Source organism: Leucoraja erinacea, chromosome 4 (assembly GCF_028641065.1).
Source record: "Leucoraja erinacea ecotype New England chromosome 4, Leri_hhj_1, whole genome shotgun sequence".
NCBI lineage: Eukaryota > Metazoa > Chordata > Chondrichthyes > Rajiformes > Rajidae > Leucoraja > Leucoraja erinaceus.
The window spans coordinates 90,670,216-90,689,580 of record NC_073380.1 but is presented as its reverse complement, the minus strand read 5'-3'; the positions used below and the strand labels follow the sequence as shown (position 1 = coordinate 90,689,580).

The window sequence follows — 19,365 nt, the reverse complement described above, 5'->3', positions numbered from 1 at the left end:
CAAAATTGTACACCATACAAAGATTTGGTCTCACCAATGCCTTGTACAATTTTAACATTATATCCCAGCTTCTATACTCAATGCTCTGATTTATAAAGGCTAGCATACCAAAAACTTTCTTTACCACCCTATCTATATGAGATTCCACCTTCAAGGAGCTATGCACGGTTATTCCCAGATCCCTCTGTTCAACTGTATTCTTCAATTCCCTACCATTTACCATGTACGTCCTATTTTGATTTGTCCTGCCAAGGTGTAGCACCTCACATTTATCAGCAGTAAACTCCATCTGCCATCTTTCAGCCCATTTTTCCAAACGGCCTAAATCACTCTGTAGACTTTGGAAATCCTCTTCATTATCCACAACACCCCCTATCTTGATATCATCTGCATACTTACTAATCCAATTTACCACCCCTTCATCCAGATCATTGATGTACATGACAAACAATAAAGGACCAAACACAGATCCCTGAGGCACCCCACTAGTCACCTGCCTCCAACCCGACAAACAGCCATCCACCATTACCCTCTGGCTTCTCCCATTCAGCCACTGTTGAATCCATCTTGCTATTCCTGCATTTATACCCCAACAGTTGAACCTTCTTAACCAACCTTCCATGAGGAACCTTGTCAAAGGCCTTACTAAAGTCCATATAGACAACATCCACTGCTTTACCCTCATCAATTTCCCTAGTAACCTCTTCAAAAAATTCAAGAAGATTAGTCAAACATGACCTTCCAGGCACAAAGCCATGTTGACTGTTCCTAATCAGACCCTGTTTATCCAGATACTTATATATATTATCTCTAAGTATCTTTTCCATTAATTTGCCCACCACTGAAGTAAAACTAACTGGTCTATAATTGCTAGGTTTACTCTTAGAACCCTTTTTAAACAATGGAACAACATGCGCAATACGCCAATCCTCGGGGACTATTCCCGTTTCTAATGACATTTGAAATATTTCTGTCATAGCCCTGGCTATTTCTACACTAACTTCCCTCAATGTCCTAGGGAATATCCTGTCAGGACCTGGAGACTTATCCACTTTTATATTTTTCAAAAGTGTCAGTACTTCTTTTACTTTGAAACTCATAGTATCCATAGCTACTATACTCGTTTCCCTTACCTCACATAATTCAATATCCTTCTCCTTGGTGAATACCGAAGAAAAGAAATTGTTCAATATCTCCCCCATCTCTTTTGGCTCTGCAGATAGCTGCCCACTCTGTCTCTCCAATGGACCAATGTTATCCCTCGTTATCCTTTTGCTATTAATGTAGCTGTAGAAACCCTTTGGATTTACTTTCACCTTACTTGCCAAAGCAACCCCAAATCTTCCTTTAGCTTTTCTAATTTCTTTCTTAAGATTCTTTTTACATTCCTTATACTCTTGGGGAAGTCCAGGACAAGGGGTCACGGCTTAAGGATAAGGGGGAAATCCTTTAAAACCGAGATGAGAAGAACTTTTTTCACACAGAGAGTGGTGAATCTCTGGAACTCTCTGCCGCAGAGGGTAGTCGAGGGCAGTTCATTGGCTATATTTAAGAGGGAGTTAGATGTGGCCCTTGTGGCTAAGGGGATCAGAGGGGTATGGAGAGAAGGCAGGTACGGGATACTGAGTTGGATGATCAGCCATGATCATATTGAATGGCGGTGCAGGCTCGAATGGCCGAATGGCCTACTCCTGCACCTAATTTCTATGTTCTATGTTTCTATGTTTACTCCACAAGCACCTCATTTACTTCATGCTGCCTATAATTATTGTAGATCTCCCTCTTTTTCCGAACAAGATGTCCAATTTCCCTTGAAAACCAGGGCTCTTTCCAATTTTTACTGTTTCCTTTCAACCGAACAGGAACATAAAGATTCTGTACTCTTAAAATTTCCCCTTTAAATGTCCTCCATTTCTCTTCTACATCTTTCCCATAAAACAAAATGTCCCAGTTCACTCCTTTTAAATAACCATATAACCATATAACAATTACAGCACAAATCATCTCGCATCTCATCAAAGTTAGCCTTTCTCCAATCAAAAATCTCAACCCTAGGTCCAGTTCTGACCTTCTCCATAATTATATTGAAACTAATGGTATTGTGATCACTGGACCCGAAGTGCTCCCCAATGATCCAGGAGGATTCTTAATGAATGCAAATAAGAATTCATAACCAACACCACTAACCAGTTTGCAAAATAGCACCACAGTGTAATTATATTCATTCTTGGCAAGATTATACATTTATAATCACAACGGAATAAACACAGGATCATAAATAAAGGATGCGAATTCCAACAGAAAAACATAAACACAAGAACAGGATGTTTTGCTGTACGGAATCAGTCTGATATCGGTGATGGTTTAATTTTCATTCCAGGATTTCAGATAGTGGCCATTAAATATAGGTGCAGATCTCCCACTGCCCCAAAATGACTGCCATCAGGTTACCCTTGGGTCTTAACACGTATTTCCACACAGTGTTACCAAGCATAAAATCGTTCAAAAACATCACAACCCCTTAAAATCATCAAATTCTTTCCTGTCATCTCACTGTTCCAAATTCCACACACTATAGAAGACATTTGGACCATCTATGCCAATGCCGAGGAATCTCCTCCCCCACATTCCCATCAATGCCACCAGCTAACCACAAATTCTCTGCCACAGAAGGTAGTTGAGGCCAGTTCATTGGCTATATTTAAGATGGAGTTAGATGTGGCCCTTGTGGCTAAGGGGATCAGGGGGTAGGTATGGAGAGAAGGCAGGTACAGGATACTGAGTTGGATGATCAGCCATGATCATATTGAATGGCGGTGCAGGCTCGAAGCAGGCACTCCTGCACCTATTTTCTATGCTTCACATTGTCCAATTAACCCTACATGTCTGTGTGATGCAGGATGAAACTGCAGCAGCAGAGAGGAAACCCACGTGGTCACAGAGAAAGGGTGCAAACTCCGCACAAAGCACTGGAAAGTACACAAAGTAGAGTACGAATTCTATTGACTTCTGACAATGATCATTTTGTGGTGCTATACACAACACAGCAGCTAATTAGTAGCTACCTTTGTAAAAAAAAACAATTTTACATCGGAGTCACGTGAGTGACTTCGTGAAGAAGAACCCCGCTTCCACGCATGCGTATCATATCGCTACACGCATTGCAACGAGTCACACAGAGGGGAACGGCGTTCCCCAAGCGGGAGATTTGAAAGTCGGGAACAGCAGGTAAGCGACTCTGCGTTCCTTTTTTCTACTTACTTTTAGGTGGCTGCGGAAAGCCGGCGGGGAGACCCGTGGAGGGCGAGCAGCCAGCAGCAGCAACAGCACGAGTTTCCCTGGGGGGGGGAACAACCTGAGCCCGACTTTGCTCCCGCACCGGCAAAATTCACCTCTCGGCCGGGCGGGAAGCAAAGTAAAAAAGGTCCCTATGCCAGTCTCAAATGAGACTGGCTTGGGAGCAGTCGGTAGCAGCCAGCACAGAGGCTGCGGGACAGCTCGGACCAGCGGTACCGGGGCTCGAAACGCTCAGCGAGTGCAGCGGCACTTATGGAGTCGGAACGGGACGTTCGGGCTGAAAACCTTCTTCACAAGGTAAGGGCCAGGGGATCCATAGGAACAGCCGGGGTTACCGGCTGCGGAACTGCCGCGAAGGACCAGGCCCGTGAACACCGGGGTCGGTCCAAGCGGCTCGAACCCGACACAGGGAACGACGGTCACCGGCGGGAGAAGGAAAGTCGGGAACAGCAGGTAAGAGACCCTGCGTTTTCCTTCAACTTACCTTTCTAGGTGCAGACATGGACCAGGTCCATGTAAGGTGCAGAAGGCCGGCGGGAGAACCGCGGAGGAGCGGCAGCAGCAGCAGTAGCAGCAGCAGCAGCGGCAGCGGCAGCAGCAGTGGCAGCCGGCAGCTGCAGGAGCACTAACAGCTGCAGGAGCACAGGCAGCTGCAGGAGCACAGACAGCGGCAGGAGCACAGGCAGCAGCAGTGGCAGCTGGGCTTCGTGAGGAGCTGGCAACGGCAGGAGCAGCATGGCACATCGGTTCCCGGAGGGAGAAAAACACCTGTGCCCAACTTCGCTCCAGCATGGTGAGAAAGTTCATTTCTCGGCAGCAAAGGACTTTGCAGTTGACTGGCTGCAATCTACTACAAGGGACCAGTATGTGAGTACCAGGGTCGGTCCCAGCAGGGTTTTAGTTACAATAATCGCTTCTCGGTTTTTTTTTTTGGCTAAGATCAAGTGTAGTATCTGTTCTTATCAGTTTAATATCTGATACACCCCTTATCTAGGGACTATATATATTATATAAAAACTATAGTAGCTGTTATCATCAGTTTTAATGTCTTATATGTCCCTTAGCTAAGGACCATATAAGTAGGAGTGCCCAGAATTGAGGGCATTAGAGTGGGGTTGACCGGCTGCAACGACCATAAGGGACCAGTACCGTCAGTACGGGGGTGGGTCCCAGGGGTCTTAGATAAAGGAGCAGCCAGGAGTGCTGAGAGCGTTGAAGCCAGGTTAAAGGAATAGATGGAAGCAGCTGTGCCAGTTATCCTCCACACCGGCCATATCCACTTCACGGAAGGAAGGACAAAACTGGAGAAGGAGGACCATGGAACAGCGGGCAGCCAGCAGCAGCCAGCGGCACTTGGATCATCCGTAGTGGGATCAGCTGTGCCCCATGTCGGGCCCGCACCGGCCAGATCCATGCGGCCGAGCGGTAAGGCTAGACACAAATCAAACAAGGTAGTGGACTCAGAAGGGTCCGACTTTGCATAAAACCGCCGGCAACCAGCGCCCGAGAGGGCTGGAGCGGGAAGAAGCGGTGTATGGAGCCTTGCTCCAACATGATAAACCCACAGCAGTACCTCTTTGAGGGCTGCACAATGCTTCTACCCCATCAGAGGGGAGCACTGTGGGTCAGTTCTGGGTTGACTTGCAAGAGGGGTCCGCAGAACAAAAGACAAGTGGGCAGCAGTTAAGCCCCACAGGGGTACCCCGTGTGGGACCCTAGAGATCTCTAACTCTATAAAAAAGAGTAGGCAGGACCCTGATGGGCCAGAGCCTGGTAATACAGCGTCCCATGATCCTAACACAGCAGGGACTCTGCTGGACATGGTGGCCGATTACTTTAGCCAAGTCAAACATGGGTAGACTTGGATCCAGGATGGCAATAGTATTACTATATGTCTGGCCACATACGCCAACAAGAAAAATTTACAAACACTGGCCAGACATCTGCCACCTGGCAACGGTGAGGCATTACAGGTGCCCAGTGTAATCCAATGCATTTGGCAGCATATGGACGAACATCAGGAACCAGGACCTCAAGATCCAGAGAACCTTCAAGGGATTGACGGAAGGCATCATAGCATACACCAGCACCCTGGACTAAACGTAGGTAACCAAAGACCATCAAGACGCACTAGCTCTGTTTAATAATATGCAATATGACCTGAACTACACGTGGAAGGCGGCCATTCAGCCAGCACTAGGACCCCAAAAATACTACCATTTGCAAATAAAGAACCGTGTGTGGACTAAGCTAAGACACTGGGGCTCATCAAGGCCAGCGCAAGGGCCTATTTTGGAGCATGATACCAGCCACAGGCAAGGCCATAAAAAATGTGGCTCATACCAGTAGCAGTGTCAGAAATCAATATAACCTGCAGGATCCGTTTTAGGGTATGGCCAGGGCGGCCACCCTGGAAGATGCGGAAGCCTCAACCTCCCACACAACCCCGAACAAGAAATATTAAACCAGAACCTTATTTTCAAAAAACCAAGGAAATAACAAAACCACTGGTAACCATGGAGGTAGGTGGGTGGGGTTTCTTCTGTTAAATAGGGACCTACGAGGGTAGGGGAGGTTGCAACACTATAGTTATGTATGGTATATAATCACTACAGATTCATATAATCTCAGCAGTATTCAGGGTTATCTGATAGGGTTTTTCTCATCCCATTAACCACAGTACATCATACACCAGAAGGGCATTTTGTCCTTACATAAACCAAACAATCTAAAACCCACATGGTGCTACAAGAATTATACACAAAAGATGGGATTGAACATATTTATTAAAAATAAGATAGAGTAGGGTTGCAGGATTATCATTGATTTTAACCCTAAACACATTTGTTCTAGATATTCATTTTAGGATGGATGCTCTTATTATTCATAAAGACTTGGTATCAGTTGCGGGTTTCTATATGGCAGGCATTGACTCAATAGAGGAACTTTGGCAATATAGAGCTTACAAAAGGGGCAATCATTAGCCCCAATATTATGTACTAAAATTCGTAAACCAGCTTGGCATTGTTATGTAAATAAGCCATAGGGTGAGGTTTTCCCCCGTTCGGACCCATCATTGAGGTACTAGGGAAAATTCAACCACACTCGGCATCTGGAATTTTCAGAGTACCGGACTGACCTTCTCAATCATGGTATTTCAGTCTTACAGGGGATGGTGTTAGAACCATGTTCCCTATGAACATTGCCAAAAAATTATTCATTTATCCAGTGACTGGAGGCAGTCATCCATGCCATAACACTTTGGATTTATTGATTTGTAGAGTCTAACAGACCCACTACACTGTCAGACAGGACGATGAATCTCATCTCATCTGCACTAAGACTGTCAACACGGAAGCAGTACCTTGGACACATCAAGAAATGGGGCATATACTGCTTGGACAACAATCTCGACCAAAAGGCCAAGAACATTCTGGCCGTATTGGAATTTTAACAAGCCTCCATTAGGATAATCGATGGAGCTACAGTGCCATCAATAGTGCCACAAGTGCACTCTCCAATTACCTATCACAAGGATCGGAACGGCACGCGGTGGGAACGCACCCCTGGTAAGCTAACCAGGTACTCCGAAATCTGGCACATGGGTGTCGTTTTCTCAACATGCTGAGGAGCTTGTAGCTCATTACAGCGTTGTCACCTCAGTAACAGACCAGGAAGATGGTTATGCTCATGGTGTTATTTACCGCACAACAAGTCCAGCCATTAAGCAAACTGAGCCTGGACTCCCTGATCATCTCACCGAGAAACTGGTGTTGTCATACAGGATTTAATAAAAGAAAACAGATCGGGTTCCTCGGGTCTAGGGTTTGATTTTATGGTACAACCATATGGCAAACGACTGTGTATAACAAGACACATCTAACAATACATAGCATATACTCAGAACATTTGAGGTCAGAGTATGGAGTTGTTTATCTCTTACAAGAAACTGCATGATAGGGTCACGACTCAAACTATTTCAAGGTGGCTCAAATAGGTCCTAAAAATGGCAGGAATAGACACTGATGTTTCAACTCTCATTCCACCAGGACTGCAGCAACATCCGCAGCAATATTATACAGGTACCCACAGACCAAATCCTCAGAATGGCAGGAGGGTCATTTTAAAAAAGGGTTTTTCCACAGGTTGTATAATAAACCAGTTAATTTGGAGCCATCATTGTATTAAGAAACCATTTTAGGTTCAACAAAATATTTTGGCCGATAGGTTGCAGGGTTATGATTCTCAAATTTTAAAAAATGTTATATATTTTTTTCGTTATACCACACAACTCTTTGTATAATTGTGTTTTAAAACTACTAATGATGCTCTCTCCCAATACCCAAGGCAGTTGTGAAGCATGGACTCGTTCCACGGCATGAGGTCACAGAGCTTTGAAATCTTCACGAAGTCACTCACGTGACTCCGATGTAAAATAGTAAGATTAAACGAGAACTTACCAGTTTGAAGTTTGATCTGTATTTTATGAGGAGTTACGATGAGGGATTTCGTGCCCTCCGCTCCCACCCTCTTATGATCATATCAAAAACTGGTATCTCTTTGATAATCTTACTATGTTAGATCATTATAGGTTTCTGTGACCTCACACCGCTGCTTTGAAGAATGACACGCATGCGTGGAAGCGGGGTTCTTCACGAAATCCCTCATCGTAACTCCTCATAAAATACAGATCAAACTTCAAACTGGTAAGTTCTCATTTAATCTTACTATTTTATAGAAGTTTGGATTCAGTCTTTTAGAGTACAGAGGAGATTGTGCTTGTGTGGTTCTTTGTAGGAGCAAACCAATTAATTCATTTCCCTAACTCTGAAATTATTTCCTGGTTATCTCATTTCCATTTGAAAGTTGCTTTTGAATTTCCAACCCCCCCACCCCAAATTTCAGGCAGTTCATTCCACATCGCATTAACTTGCCACAGGAGAAAAATGTCTTATCTCTTTAAACCATAACCTAAAGAGGGTTTTGTTTTTATGATACTGCCTGTAAGGGAAATTCATTTTGTTGTCTCAAATTGAGACAATGACAATAAATTTGAATACAATACAATACAACAACACAAGTTTGTGCTCTTATATTCTCCTTGTCTTGCTATTTGCATTTTAAAAATAACATTCAAACAATCGGTATTCTGAAAAAATATATGCTTGTGCGTTAAAGCTCATTATCTGGGGGTAAATGTTGCACGAATAACTCCAGTGCTTTGGATAATTAGCCAAACTTGCTAATTGCATTATTTATTGGTGTGGGTCATTCTTTTCTAGATGTATTTTTGATGATGTATGCTGCAATCTACATCATTAGACCAGTTACTTCAGGTAGTGGGACTGACCACACAATTATATTGCAAGGTTCAATGGAAGGTGAACTATAATTCTGGATAAAAGCCTGGTTTCTTTCTGTAGATCAGCTGCTAAAATTTAAGTATGCAGCTCTTTTAGTCCTGATGGCTGCTCCCATGAGATGATTATGTGTTTCGTAACGATCACAGGCCTTGGATCTATGAGTATTTGGTAATGCACCAGGAACAGGTTTAATTCCAGATACAATTACTGAACAATGCTAATAAGGACAGACTCTCCTAATACAACTGCACAGCCTGCGGTAATTACATAGAAACATAGAAACGTAGAAAATAGGTGCAGGAGTAGGCCATTCGGCTCTTCGAGCCAGCACCACCATTTAATATGATCATGGCTGATCATCCAACTCAGTATCCTGTACCTGCCTTCTCTCCATACCCCCTGATCCCTTTAGCCACAAGGGCCACATCTAACTCCCTTTTAAATATAGCCAATGAACTGCCCTCAACTACCTTCTGTGGCAGAGAATTCCACAGATTCACCACTCTCTGAGTGAAAAATGTTTTTCTCATCTCGGTCCTAAAAGATTTCCCCCTTATCCTTAAACTGTGACCCCTCATTACATTTGAAATGAAGTGGTTCTTTAAATACTGTGCATTCCTTCCTTGTGTTTGTGTGTGTTTCAATGATCTAAATATATGAGAAATGAAATATGAGATATGTGATGACATGAAGGACTACTATGAAAAAGGATGATATTCATACATCAATTTGAGGATAAAAAGTCAGGGATTTCCTTTATTGGTAATGAAACATACAAAAGTCTTATAAACAAACAAATGTTGATAACATGTTCAAGAAGGAACTGCAGATGCTGGAAGATCGAAGGTACACAAAATTGCCGGAGAAACTCAGCGGGTGCAGCAGCATCTATGGAGCGAAGAAAATAGGCGATGTTTCGGGCCGAAACCCTTCTTCAGACTGATGGGGGGTGGTAGGAGACAAGGAAGGAAAAGGGTAGGAGGAGGAGCCCGAGGACGGGGGGATGGGAGGAGACAGCTCAGGGGTTAAGGAAGGGGAGGAGACAGCAAGGGCTGGCAAAATTGGGAGAATTCAACATTCATGTCATCAGGATGCAAGCTGCCCAGGCGGAATATGAGGTGCTGTTCCTCCAATTTCCGGTGTTGCTCACTCTGGCAATGGAGGAGACCCAGGACAGAGAGGTCGGATTGGGAATGGGAGGGGGAGTTGAAGTGCTGAGCCACCGGGAGTTCAGGTAGGTTATTGCGGACTGAGCGGAGGTGTTCGGCGAAACGATCGCCCAACCGCCGCTTAGTCTCCCCGATGTAAATCAGCTGACAAATGTTGATAACAGCCTGGTGGGTGGTGTTGAGGGTTGTGCCCTGCCCCTGAGCTGAAGCCTTCTCCTTGGAGATATGTCTCACACCGTTTGATCCACTGAAAGAAAATTTGTGCAATGACCGCGCACTGGAATGACAGCACATCACGTGTTTACATACCTTTTTTTTCACAATGAGCCAATGAAAATGATCGGTCGATTAACTAAGACTACCTACGACTATCACGACGACTTACGATTACCTACGAATACATGACGACCCCACTACAAATTTTTGGTTGCAGAAAATTTTTCAACATGTTGAAAATTTTTCGCCGACCATACTGAAGCCGCGACTAGTTTCCAAAATGCGGGAACTCCTCGCGACCATGAAGGAGACTCACCAGAGACCACCAGCGAACATGTGGCGATCTTGTGGCGAGCGCAGAGTCTCCTGCACTTGTCAAAAAAGTCACCTAAGTGGGACAGGCCCTTTAAGGGCCAGCTATGTAGAATTCACATGGTATATATATCACGATTCAGCCGATGGGCCAGATTGTGGTTACCTCTGGTTGGTGGAGAATTACTGGACATCAACATTTTGTTGTCCAGCTTATCTCCAACTTCCATGCCTGCACAGTGAGATGGGAAACATTCATGTAGAGTCTGAGCTGTGCTTACAGAACAATTTATCTTTATTACAAATTGGTCAACTTGGGATACACCCATTCTGGGGCAGATGCCCACAGATACAAAGCATACATTGTTTTCTTATACTACCTATTATCTACATTTCCCTCATTATCTCCACTTCACGTGCGTAACAAGGACATAAAAGAAAGGAATTCATGTTTACCACGGTGTACTCTGGTGGGCTCTGTGTTATAAAAGCTGTGAGTAGTTCCTTTTTACCCTATATGTTCAATGCTAAATTCCCCCCGGAGTCTGTGCAGTGGTTGTCTGACAGCATCTAGGCATGGGCTAAGTTAAGGTCACTTTATTTGCACTGGTCACTGAATCTGGTATTATGCAATTTCAACAAGGTTTCAGTGAGGCCCCTGGTCCAGTCTTGAGTATTATCGGGTAGAAGCAAGGAACTGCAGAAGCTGTTTCAGAAGTATCCTTGTCACCTATCCGTGTTCTACAGGGATTTTACCTGACCCGCTGAGTTACTCCAGCACTTTGTGTCTTTTTCTGAGGATTATCTCACCATATGTGTTAGCCCATTGTCTACTTTAACCCATTGTCTGCCTTGACCTATTGTATCCATTTACGGATGTGGAGATTGGGGACAAGTGGGAGATTGGATGGTGCCATAGGCAGTCCAGCGATGGAGCACAAACACATGAAGCAGAGGCAGTCACTGACCTCGAGTACGAAGGCAAGTGCAGGTAAATGGTTTATTTAATATTTTAACTTTTAGGGATTTAAAACAATTTAACAATTATTTTAATCTTCAAACATTTGCATTTGGTCAGAGACATCTGAAATCACTCACATCTTGGAAATATGGCTGAAGGGAAAACTCACAAAATGCACCATTTGCAGCCTAGTTATTGCTTGGAGCTCTCTATGCCTCCCAGGACATTCAGTTCGAATGACCCAATTGTGTTAGAGGTAAGTGTTTCATTGCTGTATAAATGAGGTTGTTTCTATTTTACCACCATTTTGTCCAATGGCCCATTTTCAGGTAATATTTTTAAGACAATGTTGCTGGAGCCTTATCAAAATTGTAAGTCGATTAAGCAATTGTTTGCAGTTAATTGGACCCAAGGGAGATTTGCTCAGTCGCACTTACAAAGATGATAGCGATTGGAGATATGTTTTTACATCTGTAGTTCAAAGAACAAATCTTTTAGAATGTAGAATTTTCATTAAATCAGAAGACACTTGGTAATTCTACAATTTAAATATATTTGCAATTGATTTTATTGCTGCAGTTTGTCAATGGGTATAATCTTCGATTGAAATTGATGCTAATAATTAACCTAATTATGATTATTTTTCTGAAGCAAATTTGTTAATTAGGTTTACTTTGATTCCTATGATAACAATATGGGTAGATTATTCTGCAATCATTTACCTGTTCAATTAAGCTCTCCAAATTAGCTGAGACTTCCTAGTTACACACCCAGGTGGAGAATAGACCTATCAATGATCATACGCCAGGCTGGTAAAAGCAGGGCTGCATATCTGAGTCTCAACATAATGTCTTATAATGTTTCACAAATATGGATGGTACTATAACAATGCTGAACTCTGCAAATGAGGAGGCTGTTTGGCTGGATTTGTAGATCTACATTTGCTAAGTACATAATGAGACTCTGTTTTATGACATTTATTATCCCATATGAACAACCAGTACACACCAACATTTTATTCTCTTGTATTCCCATACTACCACTATACTTAGCTGATACAGGAGAAAAATGTTGTGGCCCATTAGCTTGTGGATATATATAGAACTAAGTGCAACCTTTAAGAACTAAGTATGATATGTGATATTACTTTTAATGCATCATTGACCCAGTAACTGCTGTTAATGAAGATAATAGTTCTCAACCGAAGGATGCTCTGTTGCTTGCTCCATCTCCATCTATTTGCCCTTGTAACCAGCAACACTGAAGAGCCTACAAATAAACCCATTCCTACTTAATTAATAAATATCAGATGATGCTGAGGTAAAAAAGAGAACCCTCAACAATATATTCTCGTTCTTCAAAGACTTTGTAATCTCTATACCCTTCATCTGATTTGCAGCTCAAATCCCCCGAAATATCTGTGCTCCTCCTAGTCGAGCCTTTGCTCTGATTTAATTTGCTCCATCGCTCACTGTCTACAAGGGTTTCCACCCGAAGCTTTGGAATTCTCCAGCAAAACTTCACCTATTATGACATTTTTTGTTTTAAAGGTACGCAGCATCAAAACAGACCCTTCGGCCCACTGACTCCATGCCGACCATCGATCGCCTGTTCACACTAGTTCTATTTCCCACTTACAGAGAAATTCCCATGAACAAGTTAGGACTTTATTGACAAAGGCCTTTTAACCTACAGAACCCGCCTGTCTTTGGGACTTGATAGAGGTTTTTGGAAATGATGAGAGGGAACCCAGAGTTGACCTGCAAACTCCACATTTTCAACACTGAGAGTAGGGAAGATTCAAACAAGGGGCATGGCATGAGGAATTATGGGACAGAAGTTTGCACCACCCACTGTGCCACCCTTCTTTACTCAGAAGCTCTTTAAAAATCATATGAGCTCTACAGTGAAGGTAGTGACAATTGCCTGTTCGTTTTATATCATTTAAAAATAAATTGGATAGTTACTATGTATGGGAATGGCATGGAGGGTTATCCCTCTGAGCGCATGGTGTCTAGGGACTAGGGGAGAACCCACGTGTTCGGCACGGACCTGGGTCGAGATGGCCTGTTTTTCCGAGTCTGCTGTAATTGTTATATGGTTATAAGGTTATATGGTAATATTATCCCACTTTCTCATCCATTCCCATCACAATTGGGGCAATTGACAAAGGCCAATTAACCTACAAACCCGCCTGTCTTTGGGATGTGAGAGGAAATTGGAGCACACGGAGGAAACCCAGGGAGAACCTGCAAACTCCACATAGACAACACCAAAGGTCAGGATCGAATCCAGGTCTTTGGCAGGACAAAGGCAATGGTACAATCAGCTGCACCACCCACTGTGACACCCATCTCTTATAAGAAGCTCTTTAAAAATCATAAAAATGCTCTACACTGCTTTAGTGACAATTGCCTGATATGTTTTATTAGAGGAGCCCTCTGATTTACTGGGTAGGTTACTGCATGGTGATCCCTCCACCCATGCAAATCTAGGAGAGCTACCAACTCACAGCACCCATAACCCATATTCAATCCTGACCTCGGGTGCTGTTTGTGTGGAGTCTGCACATTCACCCTAAGACCGTGTGGGTTTTTCTCTGGGTACTCTAGTGACTTCCCACATTCCAAAGACATGCAATTTGATAGGCTGGGTGGCCACTGTAAATTGTCCTTTGTGTAGGTGAGTGTTAGAATCTGGGGGAGTTAACAGAAAAGTGAGAAGAATACAGAGACATGTGAGGTATTGTTTTTTGGGACATCTAACAAGGGCAGGACCTACACAGTGAATGGTAAACCTCTGGGGAGAGTTGTAGAGCAGAAGGATCTAGGAGTGCAGGTGCATGGTTCCTTAAAGGTCGAGTTGCAGGTTGATAAGGTGGTCAAAGGTCGGCTTTTGGCACATTGGACCGAAGGGTCTGTTTCTTCACTGTATCACTCTATTGAGTATGTAGAAGTTGTTGCATGGTCATGTTGGTGTTGTATAAGAATCACTCTCCGAGCTTTAGAAATGATTGTGGGCCAGTTTCCGGGCACCATAATTATCGGAAGGACATTATTGTCAAGCTATGAAGGGGTGCAATGAAAGGTTTACAAGGATAATTCCCGGGATGACGGGACTGTCATGAGCTATAGGGAGAGGTTGAGTAGGCTGGGTCTTGTATTCCTTGGAGTTTTAGAAGGTTGAGAGGATGATCTCATAGAAACATATAAAATTGTGAGAGTTTGGACACACTAGATGGCAGGAAACATATGCCCAGAGTATGGGGAATCGAGGACCAGAGGACATAAGTACACGGTGAAGGGGAATTTAATAGGAATCTGAGGGGTAACATTTTCACACAAAGGGTGGTGGGTGTATGGAACGAGCTGCCAGAGGAGGTAGTTGAGGCTGGACGTTTAAGAAACTGTGGACAGGTCTCTGGATAGGAGGGTTTGGAGAGATATTTCAAGCGCAGCCAAGAGGGACTAGTGTAGCTGGGCCATTTTGGTCGGTGTGGGATAGTGGGGACCGAAGGGCCTGTTACCATACTGTATCACTCGATCTTTCTATGACTCACATTGAATGGCGGTGGTGCTCGAAGGGGCGAATGGTCTCTCTCCGACCTATTGGCTATTGTCTATTGTCTATTGGCCAATTGGGCCTCCTGCCGAATTTCAAAAGGTAGTCTGATAAGTACTTGGATAGTGAAGGAGTAGAGGGAGATATGGCTAATGTGGGATTAGCAGAGAGAGGCATCAGTGCTGGCATCGACTGTGGTAAGCACCTATGTGCAAGGCCAAAAGGATAAACCAGGTGTAGTAAAGTAGTGCTGTTGCCTCCAAGTTCAATCAGGTCAAGTTGAATCCGAATTGTGAATTGGAGTACAGGAGGGAGATTGAAAATCTGATTGAATGGCGCCAGAACAATCTTACTCTAAGATGTTAGTAACACCAATGAGCTGATTGTGTGTGTGTGTGTGTGTGTGTGTGTGGGGGGGCGGGGGGTGTGGGGGGGGCGGGCTAGGACTTTATTCCTTGGAACACTGGAGGCTGAAGGATGATTCTATATGGATGTATACAATTGTGAGGGTGATTGACTAGGTGAATGCACAAAGCCTTTTACCCCAGGGTAAGAGTATCAAGAAGCAGAGGACATAGTTTTAAGTTGAGAGGGGAACATTTAATAGGAACCTGAGGGGACACAATTTTCAGAAGATGGTGGGTATCTGGAGTGAGCTGCTGGAGGTTGTAGTTAAAACAGGTACAATGACAATGCTTAAAAGACATTTGGGCAGGTACATGGGACTAGCTTAGATGGGGCATCTTGGTCAGCATGGAGGCTGAAAACTATAACCAACAGGTTCAAGAGCTGCTTCTTCCCAGCAATCAGGCTCTTGAACACACACAACACTAACCTCAAGAACTGTAATCTTTGGTTGCACTATGCATATTGGTTTTTGCACTATTATGATTACCTATTTTTTACCCAGTAAAAAATATTAATTGAATGCATTTTTGATTGTTATATATTGTATGTGTCTAATTGCATTAACACTGAGACGTTAACTCAGTTTATCTGTCTTCTGATGCTGGTTGGCTTGCTGAGTGAGCAGAGCATTTTCTGTTTTTATTCAATGTAATTAGATTTCCCCAAGGACATAACAGAACTGGTGATCAAAGGCTTGATGGACGAGAGAATGGTTGAGAGGTGCAGAGGTTCATGGAGGCAATCCAGAACAAAGAGACTTCCATTTAGAGAATGCCTTTCACAATTTCAAGCCAACCCAAACTACTTTGGAATCCTTGAATTATTTTAAGACATATTCACAGATATAATAGAATAGAAATATCCAAACATAGAAAATAGGTGCAGGAGTAGGTCATTTGGCCCTTCGAGCCAGCACCACCATTCAATATTATCATGGCTGGATATCCAGAATCAGTACCCTGTTCCTGCTTTCTCCCCACGTCCCTTGATTCCATTAGCCCAAAGAGCTTTATCTAACTCTCTCTTGAATACATCCAGTGAATTGACCTCCACTGCCAATGCAGATAATTTAACAGATTCACAACTCACTGGCTGAAAACGTTTTTCCTCGCCTCAGTCTTAAATGGCCCACCCCTTAATTCTTAAACTGTGACCCCTGGTTCTGGACTCCCTCAACATGGGGAACATTTTTCCTGCATCTAGCCTGTCCAATCCCTTAAGAATTTTATGTTTCTATAAGATCCCCTTGCATCCATCTAAATTCCAGTGAATATAAGCCCAGTCGATCCATTCTATCATCATGTTAATCCAGCCATCCCTGGAATTAACCTGGTGAACCTGCGCTGCACTCTCTCAATGTCAAGAATGTATTTTCTCAAATTAGGAGACCAAAGCTGCACACTATACTCCAAGGCTCTGTACAACTGCAGTAGGACCTCCTTGCTCCCATTCAACTTATCTCGCTATGAATAGCTTTCTTCTCTGCCTGCTGTACCTGCTTGCTTATTTTCAGTGACTGATGTACAAGTTCACCTAGTTCTCATTGCACCTTCCCTTTTCCTACTCTGACACCATTCAGATAATAATCTGCCTTCTTGTTCTTGCCACAAAAGTAGATAATCTCACATTTATCCACATTATACTGCATCTGCCATGCATCTGCCCACTCACCCAATCTATCCAAGTCACACTGCAGCCTCCTAGCATCATCTTCGCAGCTCACACTGCCACCCAGCTTTGTGTCATCTGCAAACTTGGAGATGTTACATTAAATTCCTTTGACTAAATTGTTAATATATATTGTATGTATTATTGTAAATGACTGGGGCCCTAGCACTGAGCCTTGTGACGCCACACTAGTCACTACCTGCCATTCTGAAAAGGACCTGTTAATTCCTACTCTTTGCTTCCTGTCTGCCAACTAGTTCTCTATCCATGTCAATACCCTACCCCAATACCATGCTCTCTAATCTCTTGTGTGGGTCCTTGTCAAAGGCTTTTTGAAAGTCCAGATACACTACATCCACTGGCTCTCCCTTATCCATTCTACTTGTTACATCCTCAAAAAATTCCAGAAGATTAGTCAAGCATGATTTCCCCTTCATAAATCCATGCTGACTTTGGCCGATCCTGTCACTGCTTTCCAAATGCGCGGCTATTACATCTTTAATAATAGACTCAAGCATCTTCCCCACTACCGACCTCAGGCTAACTGGTCTATAATTCCCTCCTTTCTCTCTCCCTCCTATCTGAAAATGTTGGGTTACATTAGCTACTCTCAACCTCCCCTTTTCCTAATCTGACACCATTCAGATAATAATCTACCTTATTGTTCTTGCCACCAAAGTGGATAACTTCACATTTATCCACATTATACTGCTTCTGCCCACTCACCCAACCTGCCCAAGTCACTCTGCATCCTCATAGCATCCTCTTCACAGTTCACACTGCCACCCAGGTTGGGTCATCTGCAAATTTGCTAATGTTACTTTTAATTCCTTCATTTAAATCATTAATGTATATTGTAAATAGCTGCGGCCCCAGCACCGAGCCTTGCGGCATCCCACTAGTCACTGCCTGCCATTCTGAAAGTGACCCGTTAATCCCTACTCTTTGTTTCCTGTCTGCCAATCAATTTTCTATCCATGTCAGTACCCTACCCGCAATACCATGTGCTCTAAATTTGCCCACTAATCTCCTTTGTGGGACCTTATCAAAGGCTTTCTGAAAGTCCAGGGACCCTACATCCACTGGCTCCCCCTTGTTCATTTTACTTGTTACATCCTCAAAAATATTCCAGAAGATTTTGTAAGCATGATTTCCCCTTCATAAATCTATGCTGACTTTGGCCGATCCTGTTACTGCTTTCCAAATGCACTGCTATTACATCTTTAATAATTGACTCAAGCATCTTCCCCACTACCGACGTCAGGCTAACTGGTCTATAATTTGCTGCTTTCTCTCTCCCTCTTTCTTAAAAAGTGGGGTTACATTAGCTATCCTCCAGTCCACAGGAACTGATCTAGAGTATATAATATGGAAACTGATCACTAATGCATCCACAATTTCTAGGGCCACCTCCTTGTGTACTCTGGGATGCAGACCATCAAGCCCTGTGAATTCATCTGCCTTCAGTCACAACAGTTTATCCAACACCATTTCATAACTAATGTGAATTTCCTTCAGTTCCTCACAGTAGATCCTCGATCCCCATGTATTTCTGGGAGATTGTTTGTGTCTTCCTTAGTGAAGACAGAGCCAAAGTACTTGTTTGCCGTTTCCTTGTTTCCAATTATAAATTCACCTGTTTCTGGCTGTAAGGGATCTACATTTGTCTTGACTACCAATCAATCAACCTTTATTGTCATCTTGCAAGCAACAGTTGTACAGTGCAAAATGAAAAGACGTTTACCAGGGAATAGCGGAGCATCGCACATGAAATTTAAAACATTTCACACATTATAACACTAAAAACAATCCAGTCCCTGATGGAACAGTATAAATAGTTAAAGCAGGTAAAACACAATGTTAAAATACAATAAACCAATCATAAAAATGTCCGGGGCAGCTGATTTGAGTGGCCAGCGCCAGTTATTAAAGTGGCCAGTGCCAGTTATTAAAGTGTCCGTGCTAGCCGCAGAATCAAGTGACTGTGAGTACAGAGTGACTGTTTAGCAGCCTCACAGCCTGTGGTAGGAAGCTGTTTAGCAGTCTTGTAGTCCGGGCTTTGATGCTTCGGTATCTCTTGCCTGATGGCAGGAGATCCAGGTGTATGTGGAGGGGGTGCAGTTTGTCCTTAGCAATTCTCTGAGCTTTTTTCAGACAGCGGCTCTGGAACAGTTCTTGTACCAAGGGTAGGGAGACGCCAATGATCCTCTCTGCTCCCCTCACTACCCTCTGCAGAGCCTTCCTGTCCGAGCAGTTGCAGGTGCAGTACCACGTATTTATGCAGTACGTGAGTACAGACTCCACCGTGCCCCTGTAGAAAGTCCTGAGGATGTTGGTGGGGAGTGAGGCCTGTTTTAGTTTCCTCAGGAAGTGCAGTCACTGATGGGCCCGTTTGACAGTCCCAGTGGTG

General features: G+C 43.6%; 1 protein-coding gene and 1 pseudogene across 1 annotated transcript in view; one reads left to right on the top strand and one right to left on the bottom strand.

Annotated features, from left to right (window-relative positions):
- kcng2 (potassium voltage-gated channel, subfamily G, member 2) overlaps positions 1 to 19,365 on the bottom strand; it is a 71,562-nt gene that overhangs the window by 9,464 nt on the left and 42,733 nt on the right. The window lies entirely within an intron of this gene.
- Positions 4,207 to 4,319, top strand: LOC129696811 (U2 spliceosomal RNA; annotated as a pseudogene).